Raw genomic sequence first — 17,999 nt, forward strand, 5'->3', positions numbered from 1 at the left:
GCACTTAGTTCACATTCCTACATGTTGCAATGGCTTATTTTTTCTGTCACATCTTGTAAGCAAAGAAAATATACTCATACACAATTTTCTTCATGATTGTAACAAACTCATGCAATGAGCAAATATAAACACAATCCATTGGAATATTGAATATGCACTTTCAAGTGAGATGTTCTTTATCATGTGTTGGGGCTTGTCACTCTTTGCTAGTTGTTCTTCTTGTCCTTTCCTTCCACCCTCTCTATTAAGCAATATAGGTAAGGATGCTTTGCATTTGTATCATTGGAGATTCCACACATGCATTTTAAAGTTTTCAAGTCTATTGTAAGATGACATTCTACTAAGTATTGACCATACTCTTCAATTGAGAGCATATTGCCACGTTCTTGATGATGGATGATATTTGGAATGCTTATGTGTATAAAGAATATCTATAGTACCTCAAATGTTTCCTTAGGGACCTCAAATGGAGCGAACCACCATACATGGCACTCTAATTGAATACTAAAGATCCTTGGGTTGCTCTTATTGAATTGTAAAGCTCTATTTATCAAAGTTACACTAACTCTTTTAAGCTTTACTCCTTTGATGACCTCACTTTCATATAATTTTATGACAAACTATAGTTTAACATTGCATTCCTCAACAACTGACATATTGTAGTATATTACCATTGCCATCTGCACCTTGTTTACATCTAGACAATAATTGTTGAGTTTGGTGAACTTCACCTCATATGCCATTTTGGTCCCAACCTTTAGAGATTCCACATCTTGAACATGCATGGGAACTCCTATCAGCTCCAAAACCTTTGCATTAAGTTGCTATCAGGACTCAATCAACCTTGAAGGTCTAGGAAGAGGCATGATTCTGTTTCTCTTCAGCAGATGACCAAACTCAATCTTCACACCCTTGAATATTTTTTATTAAGTCATTGTACTAATATCAACCCTATCACAAATGGATTGCACATCCACGATTGAGAACTTGTTTGATACATCTTTCAATGTGGACTCAATCACCTTCTAAAAATCTTCTAATAGATGATCCAAGCTCACCCTCACCTAGGTTTTCATTTTGAGTTTTCTTTCATACTTTAGTACATTGCTTCCACTAGCTATTATTAACGATTAACTCATTGATTAGCTTGTTCTTTCATTCATGCTCTTATGTTAGCTTGCTATTGATCTTTCTAAGGTAATTCACTTGTGCCTTTGTCTCCTCATATGAGATACCAATGTCATGGAGAGTGTCTTGCATTGTGACAATTTGATTATTGTGTTGAACTATAGTCTCATTTAGTTGTGCCACTTGTCATATGAGTTATTGTATATGAAGTTGATATGCAACAATTACATCATGATAATTTTTTATGGTTGCTTGGTAGGTTGTAAACACTTTGAATACTTGATCATTGAGTTGCTTAGTATAATTGAGTAATCCATTATTACCCTCACTTATATACTTTGGAAAATTTATAATTCCTAAGAAAGTTGGAGGTTTATTGGTTAAAGGATTAATTGGGTAGATTCCCTCATCAACTCACAAGTCCATGTGCTTTAATCCCATATGCTTGCAACTCTATAGAACCTAAGGGTTGTCCCTAGTATGCTAGGTCCTTTTAAACACTGGGGCATATTTGGACTCTATTAGAATATTCATCTCCTTCATTCTTGTATTCATTTTACTTATTGCTTGTGTCCCAGTTGTGTATAAGACAGAGATGCTAATGAGAATATGAGGTTTAGTATTTAAAGAGTTAGTCTAGAGAGAAGTAAAATGACACACTTATATGTTAATAGAAATAGAGCTATTGAGTTTATAGTGATTGACTAGAGAGGCACAGGTAGAGACACTAAGATAGACACATAAAGATGTTAATGAAAATAGTTGGTTTGGTGTCTATATGGAGATATGTTGGAGACGATGCATAGATATATTAATAGAAATGGAGAGCCATGCTTGGTTGTGTCAAGAGATAGAGTAGAGATGCATAAAGAGGCACACAAAGGTATTAAGGAAAAGGAGGTAACTTAGTGCAATGAGAGAGGGTAGATAGACAAACATAGATAGATTACATACAATGGTTATGGATGAGTGATTGTGAGCAAGAGAGGTGTAAACAATTCTCTATGTTAATGAAGGTTACATAATCATAGAGAAGAGGTCATACTAGATCCATGAGAGAGTGTAAATAAATGGGGAAAAAATGGCATAGAGAGTAGGGGTGTCCAAGAGTTCTCGTATTTGAGAAAATTTAATTTTACCTTTAAAAACATCTCCAAAAAATGGAAAATTTGACCACCAGGTTTTTTTTTGACCAAAATCTATCATATAAAAAATCCCAAAAATATCCTAAAAGAAAAGTTCAAAATGTTAGCTTTTTGCATTTTCGATTGAAATATCAATTACTTCATATGTACTAATCATTTTGCATTGAAAACTAGAGAGAAGGAATCTGAGCAAATCCTTTGTGGACCTAAAAAACGCAAAACAAGATTGCAAAAGTGGAGAGAGAAGAGGATTATTTTACTGTTCTTCTCTCCTCTTTTCCTTGGTTTAAGGAGGAGAGGGAGGGACTAAAAGGCCAATTTCTGAGTTCTTCACGTTTTTCCTAACAAGTTCTCTTATCTTGACTTGATTCCTAACATCTTGCAACACTTCAATGTGTAACGTGCCCGCCTGTCGGCTGACACTTTTTTAGCGGTCCATCGAGAGATAAATCTAAGCGATGCTACCCGGCACGCCCATGGAATGTTACAAGGTTTTGTTGCCTAGGGTTTTTTGAGTTCACCTCGCAATGAAAAATTTGTGGCTGGACCCACTAGGATTGACTTGAAATCTGGGTTTCTAGTGGTCAAGGTCTCCTGATAGCATTCTAGTGTCTACCAGTCCTATATATCCTACTTTACATAGAGTTATCCAAGCTGCAAAGCAGACCCGTGCCGTACTTGGTTCAAAGAGAATGGGAAATGAGAGGGATGCGCCGCTCAACCTCTCTGCCCATAGGGCATATTCCCATTCTGGTCCCCTAAGACGGCATGAATCAAGTTCTAACTTAATAATACCTAAAGGTCATTCTCTGGGACCACCCTGCCATAGGACAAACTCGTTGGAGATTCCGCCCACTCGCTTCCCTCAATAGGCGTTCTTTAGTTATCTAATTAGGTCCTATCACATTTAAGTGTGACATTTAAAATTAGCTTCCTTAATTAAGCCTTTTAAGGAACAAGGTTCGTTTGCATAATTTACAGCACATACACGAATAGAGAGCAAGCAATCATTTTGACAACCAAGTTCAAACAAATTTCTTAACTTATCTTCACATTAATCTTTGTCTCCTGTCCATACAGGAGAAATTATGTATCCCTTTTGTCCAACAGAAGTACCCGTGGTCCAAATCACATGGCACCATACTTTTCCATCCCTTATCTAGAATAGGATCTTCCAACGCCCTAGACGTTGCGCTCACAGCAGTCTACAACTCTGTTTTGGACTAGGCAAGGGATGTCTAGAGCTCCACTGACCCCAAGCGACCTAGGAGTGAGACACAACTTCCATGGTTGGCCTTTTCACCACTCGACCTTCGGCCCGTGAATCGAGCAGTGCCCTCTCGGATTGAAACATGGTGTGACCTTGGAGATGATCCACCCACGCAAAATACCCTTCCTTAATTAATCCAATTAAGAATCAAGCACAATCAAGTTATTCAGCCCTAATATCATTGTCCAAGAAACATTCCTTTATTCCCATGGTAACTTGTCATCACTGACCCCTGCCATGCATTTACCATCAAACACAAGTACTTGGAATAATCATCCAAACCACAATTCAAAAATCAGTTGATTGTAAAAGCATTTAGTGTGTTGTTTGATCAACCAACAAAACAATGGTATTCTTTTCCAAGCACTGAAAGAATAGACGTGATAACATTTCCATTGCACATTTGCTGTCCCCCTTGGGACCAAAGATTAAAATTTAGTTAACATTCCCTTCTTTCAGCTAAGGCATATGCTAAAGGTTCAAATCATGTACACATCGTAAGTCCTATCATTTTAATGCGATTTAATTAATCTAGCAAGAGAATTTATGCCTCTTCTCTAAGTGACATTTATCTTTTAGCCTTTTCCTACTGCAACATTTTATCTTGACTTTATCTTCCTTTCTCCTAAGGCAAGAAATCATGTGTTATTTATGTAAAGTTCACATAATCTCTCCATGTATATACCATCTATGTGCATCTGCGAACCTTAAACAATATTGTCCTATATAAAGATTAATCAAAGACTCATCGTTGCTTAATACTTTAGAGTCCCATATGCTGCTTATGCTATGCATGGATTCGTCACATAGCAACTAGGTGCAATTAACTTCCCTTGATACAAGCACTTTGCAAACTTCATCTTTGAATATTTGAGATGTGATTTATCCTTTTCAATGACCTATTCTAGCACGGCAAAGTGCAGAGCCTAATGTATCTCATGCGAGAATCAAAGCAAGCATCTATCAATCTGGGAATACATTACTCACAACTGGTGCCGTAGTTGAATTGATAGTGATGCCTTCGCCCGAAGCTTCGTTTTGCTGGTTGTAGAATTGCCATGTGCATGAGACATTCTTTGCTTGGGGGCCATCATCTGCAAGTAGATTCGAGAGATAAGGAAGGAATGGATTTTGAGATGGAAGAGCGTAAGAGAAGATGACTTAGTCAAAGACCAGGATAGGGGGAATTGAGCTAACTCTCTCCCTTGCAGCCTCTCGAAGTAACTCCTCTCTCTCTCTCAGCCTCTCGGGGTCTCCTTGTGCTTCCTTGTGCCTTTCATGCTTCATATTTATAGCTAAGCAAGAGAAGAAGGGTTGTGGCTGAGAGAAAGAGCACTTTGTGGAGGGAATCTTGGAAAAATCAGTGATTTAATGCTCAAATAATAAATTTTATGGTTCCATTGGCTTAGAAAGGGAGGTAAAATCTTAAGACACTTGGTTATAAATCTTTCAGATCACTCCTTTTTCTCACCGTTCAAAGTGCTGTCTACTACCTGTAAACTGCGATTGCGGCGCGCGCGATTTCACCAATCTCTTTTTTTTAAAAGAAAATACTTTTTATAAAATCTCCAAAACTAGCTAAAATATCATTTGTCCAATTTTTTTAAATATGACATCCAGTTCTAGAAATCTCCATATCTTTTTAGGATAATATCTAAAATATGATAGTTTTTTTGTCAAAAAATCTAATATTTTTGGACCATCCATACTATACACATTAACACTAGCGATTAATATGGCTCATAACTCTCGTTCACACATTGTAACTTCTGTGAAGGGTGGCTTCGATATTTTTCTCGGATTGACAAGGATCGTAGCCACCCTTCACGGAAGTTACAACGTGTGAATGAGAGTTATATATATAATCGTTAGTTATTAACGTTAGCTAGTTTTTACTTTAGTTAGTCTTTAGTTAGTAATCTTACTAACTTATTAATTGACTAACTAACTTTTAAACTAACTGACTAAGTTTTAATTGCGTGGAAATATTACAATATGTCACTGCATTAAGATCAAATAATTGAATTTCAACTTTGTCCTATCGCTTTATACCTTGCAATCTCGAGAACATCACCACCAATAGTTATCATATTCACCCTGGTAGTACATCAAGATTCTCTTTTAAAGCATCCTTCTCATATATAAAGGCCTCTAAATTTTCAGATACAAAAGCCTACTGCAAAACTCCATAAGACTGAGATATCACTTGAGATATTCTTTTGACAATAGCAGTCCACTTATCATACATAGATTTTACCAATGCATTCTTCATGGCATTCAATCTTTTTGCATGAACACTAAACCTTCAAAGTCCACTTCCAAGTCATGCAAAAGTTGCTTTTCCACCTTCAACAAAGATACCATCCTTGCATCCAAAAGAATCCTCTCTCCTTTCAACCTAGCAATCTCCTGTGCTAGCAAGTCAATCTCATTTTGAAATTTATCTTACATAGTTGCTATCCATGCAATTAGATGAAAATCAAGAACTATTAGAAGGCCTCTCCTTGTGCTAATTTAAGTTTTATGTTAGATATTCAAGATTTTATAGACTCTAGATCCTTTGTATGTTTCATGGATGAGAAGTTTGCTAGGTATCATGATATTGAAATCATGGAGATATCTAGTCCAATTTCTACAAAAGCCATAAATAGCTATTGAGAGTCTTTGTAACAAACATAGATATTGGGATTGTATAGTTTAAGCCAAGGTATACCAATGATGACTTGATTTCTTGGGTAGCATATGATACTAAGGATGTCTTTGAACTTGATGGGTTCTCAGCTATGGCATGTTGCTTTGAAATGATTACACTCTATTTCACTTTGGATGAAGGGATATGTGGGTTCAGGTCATGGCTACCATGTAGCCATCCACCGGAGCATGCTAGGTGTTGAGGCTTAAATTGCATGCTTAATCTTTGTATGCATGTAGGTGCCTTATTTACTATGTAGAACACATCTTTGAATATCATGTGAAGTCATATGAAGGGTGGATGTCTTGGTTGTAACATCTTATGTGCATATTTTCAGATCTATATTTCATATATAATCGAAATCCTTTAGGATGGTGCCTTATTGGTATTGTTCATGACTGACTCTGAAACTTTATCTCGGTCTCTTGAAAATATGATGTTATTTACTATTATTTCTTCATTCAAGAAATATGTAATCTATAATATTCAAGATAGTGACTATTTTTGGCAATTAATGATGCAACTTGAAATCTTGTACTAGTTTCTTAATAATTGAATGTCATTTTCTATCATTTTTTCATTCAAGAAATATGTAGACTAAAATGTTCAGGGTAGCATTTATGCTGTCTACAATGTTATTTGAATCTCTGTATCATTTTCCTCAATAATGTTTGTTGTTTTCTATCATTTTCTAATTCAAGAAATCTAATAGAGTATTTGGGGTAGATTTCTATTTTGGCAATTATTCTTGTTTGTGCTACGATAGAATAGGCCAATATAGAGTCTTGTTCATGATATACATAGTTAAAGAGATACCTTCGGCTCAGTAATAACATATATCATTTTAGTCATATCAAGAGTCGTGTAATTTTTGCAATATGTCTATTCTTCCTTTTAGCAATACCATTTTGCTGTGTAGTATACCTACATGTGAACTATTCGATATTGTTTTAGAAAATTATTGAATTCAGTGGAGAGGTACTCTTCCTCTCCATCTGATCTTAGGCACTTAATCTACACACCTATTTATTTCTCAATTAGATTTTTAAAATATGAAAAGTGAGAGAATACCTCGCTTTTCTCCTTCATAAAACACGCCCATACTTATATGATTATCAATAAAGATTACATAATACTTAGATCCAACCATTGATGTAGTATTCATAGAACCCCACACGTCCAAATGTAGAACATTAAGTAAATGCTTGCTTACATGTTTATCATGATGGAATGCATGCTTTGTTTATTTTCCAAATTAATATGCTTCAAAGACCTCTTGCATATTAGCCACTTTGAACTAAGGCAAACTTGTCACAATGTAACACTATCTTCTTCAATGTAGTCCCAATAACCTTTACAATAAGGAAATTGGTCAATCTAAACTTCCAAGCATTGAAGTCATGATTGTCAATCTTGTTGTTGACAAGTTGATTAAACCCCTCAAGAGATTGTGTAATAAAATCCAAAACTATGCTTTTATAAATAACTTGGTAATTGAAGTAAATTACTATTGTGTGTATTGAGCTTAGTACACAAGTATACCCTGAACAACACTTGTAATATCTAACATTCTATAAACATTGACTACCATAGCCACCACTTGAAACTTATTTGTGAAATGACAAGGCTTGTAGAGTTCTTGAAACTTGTCAGATTTGCATATGAATAGATTTTAACTCTTGAAAGGAGGCTGAAATGAGCTCAAAACAAAAATCCGACTAGATAGTCATAGACCGAATGTCTATTACAGTCCTGAAGTAGTCCAAACTCATGAAGAAAACACGCCCAATTTGAGATTGTATGAGTGAGATCTCCATAGATATAATCCATAATAGGGCTTCCTTTTAGACCCTTATGCTTGTGCCTCACATCTCCTCCTAGACACCACTCTAATACCATGAAAAGATGGGGGGAGAGAGGGAGCTTGAAACTTGCAAGACACATAATACACAGAGAATGCATATAAGATAGGAAGCTAAAAAACCCTAGTCTTTATTCTTCTTCTTCTTCTTCTTCTCCACTTTAATAGTCTAGCAAGAATATAAATAGAATACAATATATATAATATACAAAAAGTCTATAGTGTGAACATATTAACTAGAAAGATGACTAGTAAAGGGAGTGAGCCCTAAAGTGGAAGCATGGAGTGGAAGCAAGAGCTATGGTGGAGAGAGAGAGAGAGAGAGAGAGAGAGGATGTGGGGTCTTTAATAGTCATAATGTGTCATTGACTTTTTGTTTATTCAAATGTCACTGAAAGAATAAAGAATGAAGTGACAGTGATGTGCGCCTGCCACTTGGAGTGTATAGGTGTGTGGATATGCGGGTAATATTAGTGTAACTAATACACTGGTGGCTAGGCATAGGCACCTTTACCCCCAATAACCTCCCACTTAGAGGCTAATGTGCCCTTAGTGAGGAGAGAACAAGAAAAAAGTGACAAAGTATAAATGTACATAAGTACAATACAGGATGAGGAAAGACTGACATCATCTCATTCAATGCCCACATCAACTTCCTAAGGAAGGAAAAATGCTCCACTGAGAGGCTTTTAGTGAGCATATTTGCAAGATTTTGGTCAGTATAGATCTTGAAAAGCTCAAGGGACTTGTCCTCAATGACCGCTCATATAAAGTAGTAACACACCTCCATGTGCTTTGTCTTTGCATGGAAGACCGGATTCTTAGCCAACTAAATAGTCCTCATAGAATCAAAATGCAGATAGGAACCACATCAATAATGCCAAGGTCTACCACTAGATGACCGAACCAGAGAGCCTCCTTGTTGCAAGCTTCAATGGCTACAATATACTCTATCTCTGTAGTAGATAGGGCTGTACATTTGTGCACCTTGGATATCCAAGAAACAATACCTCCAACGAAAGTGAAAATATAGCTAGACGTGGACTTCCTACTATTTGCATGTCCTACATAATTAGAGTCAGTGTATCGCATGACTCCTGTATCTTAGCCACCATAACATACGCACATAGGTGCTATGGCCTTGAGGTACCTCATGATACCCTTGACGGCATCCCAACGTCATTGGCAAGGTGTATCCATATAGTGTGCCGCCACAACTTCCACGGCAAATGCTATGTTAGAACGAGTGGCTATCATGGCACACATCAAACTTCCCATTGTGAATATATAAGGGATCTTGGCAATCTCAGCCTTCTTCTCATCAGATTGCAAACAATTGGCATCATTAATTGTCACGTGAGAAGGCAAAGAATAGCCAATAGTCTTAACATCTTGTAGATGAAACTACTCAATGGCCTTTTGGATGTACTCTTTCTATGACATGTAGAGGAGCCTCTTAGAATGATCACGTGTAATGTGCATCCCAAGAATATGTGAGGCCTATTCCATGTCCTTCATCTCAAAGCTCTACTTAAGCTGACCTTGCAAGGCATCCAGGGCATCCAACTCATCATAAGCACTCCCAACAATCAATATATCATCCACATAGAGGATCAAAATCACAAGGCTACAATCATGAGCCTTCTTTGTGTATAAACATAGATCCATATCATTATGTGAATATCCCTACAAATACATAAAGGCATCGAACTTGTGATACCATTCCCTAGGTGTCTGCTTAAAGCCATAGAGAATCTTTTGTAATCTACACACTAGGTGTTTCCTACTAGGGTCTACATAGCCCTTAGGCTTCTTCACATAAATCTCATTATGCAAGTCTCCACCATGAAGAAAAGCTATCTAGACATCCATCTGATAAAGATCCAAGCCAAGTGAGCAACCAAAGCTAGTATCAAGCATAGGGTAGTCATCTCCACAACAAGAGAAAAGACTTCATCAAAGTCCACATCATGTTCCTACTTGAAGCCCTTAGTAGCCAATATAACCTTATATCCTAGCTTCTTGCAGCATCTAAGTGTACTTTTCAACTTGTATACCCACTTGCATGGCAAAATATGCTTGCCACTAGGGCAAAGGAACCAAATCCCAAGCATGATTTTTCTACAATGTCATACTGTGACTACATGGCCCTCTCCCAAGAGTGACTATCATTTGTGTGCATGGCCTCATTATAAGTAAGAGGCTCACTAGCATCTATCACCATAACATAATCCATAGAGGGCTCAAATCATGTAGACTATCATCTATCTCTAGTAGACCGCCTTAAAGTTGGATGGGGCCTATACATCTTGTGGAGCATCAAGGACCTTGGCCACTGGGGCATTAACTCTACTACGATAAGCTATCTAGCTAGATGTAATAGCAATAGACTTCTCTTGAAATATCACCTTGCATACCTCAACGACATGCTTAGGTTGCTTATGCATTTTCTCCTCATGAAAAACACCATCATGGCTACAGAGATGAACTTCTAAGCCTGTAGATCCCAAAGGTGACAACCCATCTCACCTGCATTCCCATAACCAATAAAGATGCATTTTCTAGACTTAGGATCCAACTTATTGCACTTATGAGCATATGAGGAAGGTTTTCTAGACCATACCTCCTTTGTAACCTGATAGTCAAGAGCAATACATGGAGACCAATTTATTAAATGTATGGTAATAGTAATTGTCTCATCCCAAAAATACTATGGTAAGCGTGCCTAGCTAAGCATACTTTGAACTTGCTCTTGAATCATCATATTCATGTGCTTAGCCATACCATTTTGGGGTGGGATATATGGGGCGATCAACTGATGCTTAATATCCCTCTCATCACAAAACTGTTCAAAGGCTTTAGAGGCATATTCACCCCCATTGTCCGACCTTAAGAATTTCAACCTATACCCAAAAATTTTCTTAACCAAAGCAAGTCAAGACTTTTGATTTCTGCTTTTAATAGAATATGCATAGACATTTTGCATATAGTCATCAATGAAAGTAACAAAATACTTCATGCCACCTAACAATTGGCAAGGCATGGGATCGTATACATCCAAATGAATAAGAGCCAATGGGTCACCCAGATGTGTCATACCATACTTTTTATGCATATTATGTATCTTCTTGCCATATAAAAAATGATCACAAGACTCAAAGAACTTATACTCAAGGAGCAAAAGATACTGCAATCGGGTAAGCATTTTCATTCTTTCAAGGATATATGTCCAAGCCGACGATGCCATAGAGATACATGTGGAACTATATCCACTACCAAAATATGGTGAATTGACCTAGATACAAGCAAGGGATAGAGAGTATCGAACTTAGCGCCATGTGCAATGATAAGATTCCCATGGGTAATCTTCCATGAGGAATCACCAAAAGAAACTACATAACTTGCATCATCCAAAGTGCCATAAGAGATAAGGCTCTTCTCATGAGAGCTAGTATATGATGTACATCATGAAGGGTAAACATGTAAGCTAAACCAAACTACAATGGGATATGAGTGAAAACACTCTCTCTAAGGGGTCACATGAAAGGAAGCCTTTGAATCTATTAGCCAACATTGAGTATACCCTTACAAGCATTAGTTACCTGTGAAGTATCAAGAGAAGAAGTTGCAAGTATGAAATCATCATTAGAATCAATTTGCACAATATTAATCTCTTCAATCTTAATTCTTGACTTGCTAGAGATAATGCTATCATTATCATTTTTGTCCTATACTTTACCCTTTCCATTTTCCTTGCACTTGTCTTTGCATGTTTTATGGCATTGTAGCTGAATATGTCCTGCTTTCCCACAGTAATGATAAGTCAATGAGGATTGATAGCCATGGGACTTATTGCGAGACTATTCACACGACTAAGAGTGAGATTGTTGAGAGTCTCTCCCACGATGGGCATTACCGCTCCTACCAGTATGGTCTCTAAGTGTCAAGCACCAAAATTATTTTTGTTAATCTCTTCAATTGAGAGTGCACCCTCTACATCCTGTAACTATATCCCATCAATAGGCATGTTGGTATACATAGTAGTATGAAATTTATCCTATGATTCATGCATTGTAACTAAGAGGAACAAGAAAAGAAGAGTATCCTTGAATTCAATCCCCTATGAAGACAAATGATTGATAATGGAATGAAACTCATTTAAATGAGTTGATATAGAAGTGCCCTCCTTCATGCGAAGGTCCATGAGTTGCTTCAACAGCCCAAGTACATTTGAGAGGCGGGGCTCTGTTGGTCATAGACATTGCGAATCTATTTCTATAAGTCCCAAGCAGACTGCCCATCAGAGATAACATTATATAACACCCACTTAGAGAGGGATAATATGATGGTGGATGAACATAGCTCATCTAATTCAACCCAATCCTTTGCATCGATAAGTTTAGGCTGCTTGACACCCTTATATTTCAAAGGCCTAACCTCCATTTTCTACACTAAAACTTGCTAGATTTGGGCCTTCCAATAGCTATAGTGGTGCCATCCATCTTGTCAATATTATAGATAACACTATCACTTGAGCCACCAGCCATAATGAAGGAAAAAAAGTGCACAAATTGTCAAAGCAAGTTGTTGTAATTACTATAAATAGCCCTAAAACCACTGCTAAATGAAGCTAAAAACAAGGGGTACTAATCAAACAATGAACTGTCCACAAACTTAATGTAAAGAATTGTCAAATGGAGGTGATTACTTGTATAAATAGTGCAGTAAATTGCAATTACAACATGGTGATAATGAAGTATCACCATAAGAAATCAATACCGAAGATGGACAATCACTTATATAAGACAAACTGCAATTGCCAAGAAATAGCTCCAACTAGCAGTGGAGTGAATATACAACTAGCATCGAGAACTATCAAACAAGTAATGTGTTAGATTGAGATACATCCCATAGGAATAACCATCATGCATACACTGAGTCGCATGGGTAATAGAAGAGACCAACTAAAGGCACAACTAAGCAATGTAATGGAAGCTCAACCAAGATGCATACATCACTTACAACATCATAATAGAGATAGATGCAAGCCCAAGAGGAATGTTAGATCAGCTGATTAAGCATCAATTGCATACATAAAGCATGACAAGAGCATGTACATGTCACCAAGTCCCATAGTCCCACTAGAAGACCCTCAAGCTCAACTGCATAACCAAAATGCTCAATGTAATACCCAAGTGTCAAGTAATGGCTCCCACTGAAACAAAAGTTGAATGCTTGACAAGCAAACACAGCTCAAAATATCATGTGGAAGGCATCCATACGTCCAAGATCCAAGTAGCATATATCCAGGAGCATCCAAGTCAAGATGGTTAGCAAAGCATCCATTGTAGTATTTGAGGCAATGACTAATAGACCAATGTCACTGTCCAAAGCTCCATAATAAGGGTCGAAGCGGATTTATACTGCACTTGGTTCAAGGAGAATGGAAAACGAGAGGGATGCGAAGCTCGACCTCTCTGCCTGTAAGGCATAGTCCCATTCCGTTCCCCTAAAATAGTATAAATCGGGACTCTAGCTCTCTAGATTCTAGGTCATTGTTACCTTGCTGTCAATTCCTTCGAGAAAAGTTCCTGACCAACCGGGACCACCCCTTCGTAGGACGGACCCAAGGTCACATCCACCACACTTTCCTTGGGTTGCTTTAGTTATCTAATTACCTACCACATTTAGTTTGACAAGCAAAAACAGCTTCTTTAATTAACCAATTAATCACTGGTACCTTCACGTAACTTAGGCACTAACGCAGAAAAACAATGTCAAGCAAGTTCCTTTTCAACATTTGATCTTTATTTATCAGTCCTTGGAATACATCATATAATCCGCCCGAAGGCTATTCCGCTCGAAGGCTATTCTAGCAATACTCAGGGATCACTATTCCAAGTTTTGCCTGTTGACTAGTATGCGGGCCTCGAGATTCCAACTCGAGTCACGTCGGCCTCTTGTGCAGGATCCGGAGGTAAGGGATTTACGGCCAGAGCCCCCATTCGCACCCAGGCGTCCTCCTGCTCCAAGTAGCAACCATGGAGAGAGCTCACGCAGTAGGTTCGGTTCACGTACCCGCCACGGCTTACAACCCCCTTGGATAGGGTCAGGCAGACAGTCGGAGGTAACTGATGCTGCCTCTCCCTCTAGGCTTTCAACCTAAAGCATTAGTTATTTTCCAGCATTAGTTTCTTGAGCAAAGAAGAACAAATACTGCTCCTAAGCGTACAAACACAAGCACTCCAGTGGTCCTTTATACAGCCAACTGCTAAGGTGTGAATCCTTTTCTCCGAATATATCCAACGTTCGATCCGAGATCAATCGCGACTTGGAAAAATCCCAAGGGTTTCGTAAGCTGAGTTGCTTGTTTACCCTCTTTCCTTGGGTTAGGGTTTATACCCTGTTAACCTAAATTGTCAATACTTTAGGCTTCCATATATTATGGTTAATAAATCCTGGACAACCCCGTTGTCCTCACTTGATTGGTCAATTTCTTGCTAGGCAATTCATAATTACCCTAACTTGGCAAATCAGCCCCAAGGAAGGGTAGCAAGATGACTACTCATCCTCTAGAAAATTAGACTTGTACTTAGAACTTGCCAACCTTGTTCTAAGGAGTGGCAATACTATTTTGTGATTTAGACACACAACCATGTGACGTTGCAACTTGTTGCACAAGATAGGTGTCAGTATATCACTTGTAGGATTATATATTTCTTCGTATGGTCTTTCTTGATCAAGAATACCATTGATCAAGATAAGGGCTTGGGAGTCCTCTTGACCCAACCCAACCCTAACCCTACTAGGCCGATAACGTATTGGCCCTAGCGTTCCTAATTTCCTTGTGGAAGTCTAGCATTTGGTCAATTGATCCTTAGGGTGAGAACCCTAGATCATTCTTGCATGGGCGTTTAGCTAACCCTAACATTCTGTGAATGTGGGTAGGACCTTTGAGATCAGAAATATTAGGTTGGCATCCTAAGTGCGATACTAGGCAGAATTTTAACGTAACTTAAACCTACCTAGCACTTTGAGGTGATCGTCATTTGCAATCTAATCGTACCTTTATGATTTTCATGCAGATTACTTAGTTGCTCTAACCAACCCATGATTTAAGATGATCTTTCTATTAAAGATACAAATACGTTCTTCTAAATTTGCAAGTACTTCCCCTAAAAGAGGTAAGTAACTAGAAGATAGGTGAGATGCATCATTCCATGCGAGTATGCAACTTCAAACCATAGACCTTCTGCTTTTATGCAACTTAGATATCATTCTTTTCCTTGCCCTATACTATAATGATTGACATTCAGAGCTAACTCGTATAAACCCTACGTTGATGCAACGGAGTCAAAGCTTTAATACTTTTAATGAAGATGCATTCAAACTTTGATAAAGTACTCCATGCATCAGCGAATGCCATGAGTCCATCATTGACTTGATCCTTCGTTTAGCACTTGACCCAACCTAAAATGTAATTATCATCGCATGCAATTTGCAAGGTACATAAATCCTTTCCATGCATTGCAACTATTCGGACATCATTTAATGTTCATCTATGATTACCTTAATCACGAGACACAACCAAGAATTTAACTACATAAATACGTTATGACTTATATGTCCTATCCCTTGCGAGATGCAACAAGGATGCCTTTGCACAATTCCGTATTTTTACTTATGCTTCATGCGTTCAGGATTGCATCTTGAGCACGGAAGTGCAAGCAATTGCAAATGCACGACATGCAACTAAATTTTGTAAATCGGGCGAGCAAATAAAATTTCCAAATGTATTTAAACTTGCCTATGAGAATTAAAGACATTCTTAATGCATCCTTTCATGCGGGAATGTTATCGGAACCTGAGCATTAAGAATCGGGGCATTTTCCACTCGCGTACTCGAGGTAGAAGCTCCCGCATGTGCTCCTCTCATCTTTTGTTTAGGGGCCATTGATGCAGTAAATTTCGCTTCAGCAACTCTCCTTTGGTTCACTTACACGTTTTGAAGACACTCCATCCGAGATTCTCCTCCTCCGCACAGGAAATGGGGCCTTGTAGTCGCGGTTTTTAAAACTCGAGGGAGGCACGGGTGAATAAGGCCTATGGAAGCCTTAATGGAAGCTTCTAATAGAAGCTTCTAAGCTTCTGTCCACAGGCTGATGATGTGGAGAGAGAAAATGATTGGGAAGATTATGAGGATGGAGGTGAAGATGATGATGATGATGGTGGTGAGGACGGCGGGCACAGTAGGCAGGCGGCGGCGGAAGGCCTGGTGGTGGTAGCAAGCGGCAGCTTCCACAGGGCAACGGCGGGTAGCATGATTTGCTTCTCCTTCCTTCTAAGCTTGAGAGGGGGGGTCATATAGATTGAAGGGGGGGGATAGCCACACACGTGGCAAGTTGCATGTCTCCTCCCCCCATGCTCTCCTACTCCACACTCAAGCTCCTCTCACACACCCTCTCCCCCGCCATGCAACGGCTGAAGGGGAGGGGAGTTTTAATTTAAAAAAATTGCACAAATTCATTATCTTTTTGCCCCAAGAAGGGGTGTTCCTGCGGAGACCTACGGTGGCTCGCGGTTTTCAAGCCACAACTTCCTATACGCAACACGGAGCTGGAGTTTGCTATTGCGTGAGGGTGGAGCACTTAGCCAAAGGTTTTTCCATTGCAGAAGATTATTTTGAACCACTTTTGCATGAGATTTTGGGTCTTCAATATTTCGTAGCAGAAATATTACACCCTAATAACTTCCACACCCCATAACTCAATGCATTGTAGCTTGAGTTGCTACCAACATAACTACTCTATCTAACCCAAAGGCTAGATCCACAAAGATTACCTTTTTGTCATGCCGATCACATAGACCTCATCTGATATACAAGTTTGGACACCCAACAAATATCTGTGCTCACACATGGCTTCTCCTTATAATGGGGGTCTCACAACTTAGAGCACCATAGATACCTTGTGAGAGTTGGGCATTAAGCATATGTAATATCTAGCCCTAGTCACATTAAGGAACCTCCTTCTTAATACACTCGAATATTAGCCCAAATCCACAATTAAGTTATGCACCTATCCATGAGAATCCCTTGTAGAAAAATCTTTAATCTTACACAAACTTTATCTTTGGCCTTTTATGGGATATCTTTGTAAAAATCTATATATCCAATGCCACAAGGTTATGTAAATGGAACGATTTCTACCGTATTGATAGTATGATATTATGCTAAAATAAACAAAATATTTATATGAAAAATGAAGCACTGTCTAAAAAGTGAAGATCTTCAATTAAGGATCTCATTTCTGACATTATGATCTTGCACAATCAATTAAGTTATTTCAAATGTGTTACTAATGATAGATGGAATCGTAAATGGTACTGATGTATGTATCAAAATTTTTTTAGATTTCTTCAATCGGAATACCCTCAATGGCTGCCCTAACTCCCACGGACCTATGAGAAAGAGAGAAAGTTCCTAGTCCAACAAGTCGAGCCCCTTGAGTTTAATGACTAAGGAATGAAGGCAGAGATAAGTTTTGAAACCTTGATTGAGCATACATCTAAGGCTTACAAGAGAAGCATGACTGTAGTGGAAACAATGGTGTTGTGATAAGGCTATCTTTGAGTATGATGTGACATGGAGTCAAATCAAAGCAATAACCCAAAGACTACACTTGTCTCTTGCATATCAAACTCTCAAAATAAACGAGTTATTCAACCTCAAGCAACAAGGGCTAACTCTTGAAGGATATTATTCTTGCTTTTTTACAATATAGAAGTATGCATCTCACATGTCCATGAGTTGGAAGTTATGAGATGCACTAACCTAGAAGATGCCTTGATGAGGACATAACCACTAGTATCGTAATACAATAGGTTCAATAGGTCTCCTTATGT

The 17,999-nt window shown here is 38.3% G+C and overlaps 1 long non-coding RNA gene across 1 annotated transcript in view; it reads left to right on the plus strand.

The window, feature by feature from the left end:
• Nucleotides 1-17,636, plus strand: part of LOC148016314 (uncharacterized) — a 36,421-nt gene extending 18,785 nt beyond the window's left edge. The window contains exon 2 of the long non-coding RNA XR_015688159.1: nucleotides 17,508-17,636. This is a non-coding gene — a long non-coding RNA (uncharacterized LOC148016314). The remainder of the gene's footprint in view (nucleotides 1-17,507) is intronic.
• Nucleotides 17,637-17,999: the final 363 nt, after the last annotated feature.

Source organism: Lygodium microphyllum, chromosome 23 (assembly GCF_053477565.2).
Source record: "Lygodium microphyllum isolate KBCC chromosome 23, Lygodium_microphyllum_v1.1.10, whole genome shotgun sequence".
Lineage (NCBI taxonomy): Eukaryota > Viridiplantae > Streptophyta > Polypodiopsida > Schizaeales > Lygodiaceae > Lygodium > Lygodium microphyllum.